Below are 914 nucleotides of genomic sequence, written 5' to 3'. Positions count from 1 at the left end.
CACACACACATACCCCGCATATACGTATACGCACTAACACATAGTGGATTAGAACCGGCCTAGCTATTCTACTCAAAAGACATTTTTATTACGAAGTAATGAAATCACTTCTCCATTTTGCGCTCTGCGCTGTAAGTAACACACTTTATTCTCAAAGAAGTTCCCCAGAGAGACATTCCCTCTCTGGGGTAATACAAAAATAAGCGGCTAGGCCGCGCGCCAATAAAGAAAAATATATTCCTTGCGGGGGACAAGGGCCCCCCCCGCGTGGGCGTTACAAAACTAGAGGACTGGGGGCAAGCCCCCAGCCCGCGCAAAATATCACATTTGTTTCATCCCCTCGACCCGCTGGCCGAGGGGATACGTTATCACAGATTGTCGCTCCTCCGGGATATCACAGAAGGTGTCGTCAGGTTATAAAAGCCCCGGAGGAGCGCGCGCGACAGTTCTATATAATACATAAGATTCAAACGCGCACATTCATACTCGATTAAAACATAATATTCGCTACGCGACATACACACTCGAACAGTCAGGGCCCCACAAATAGAATAAATATATAAATAAGTGTAAATAAGTTAAAAAGCTAAAAAAGAGAGTACAATAGTACAGATAGATGAAAGAGAGAGATAGAAGAAAGAAATAGGAAAGGAGTGAAGAATAAAACAGCATAGAGCTAGTGACAGCGAAAGTTGCAGAAGTAAAAACAGGGTAAATAAATAAATAATTAAAAACCAGCGGAGAGGGGTCTCGTCCAACAGTCCACTTAAGCAAGAATAAAATTAAAAATAAAAATAAAAATAGATATATATACATTATCGTCTATCAGTCTTATAAAAGTTGGACATCGGACCGCTCTCTCCGCTAAGTTGAAAAAACGGGGGGGCCAAGACAAAGCACAAAGATAATTTACG

Source organism: Mycetomoellerius zeteki, unplaced genomic scaffold, assembly GCF_001594055.1.
Source record: "Mycetomoellerius zeteki isolate Tzet28-1 unplaced genomic scaffold, Tzet1.0 scaffold484, whole genome shotgun sequence".
In the NCBI taxonomy this organism is placed as follows: domain Eukaryota; kingdom Metazoa; phylum Arthropoda; class Insecta; order Hymenoptera; family Formicidae; genus Mycetomoellerius; species Mycetomoellerius zeteki.
The sequence above is the reverse complement of the archived record's forward strand: the minus strand, read 5'-3'. Positions refer to the sequence as shown.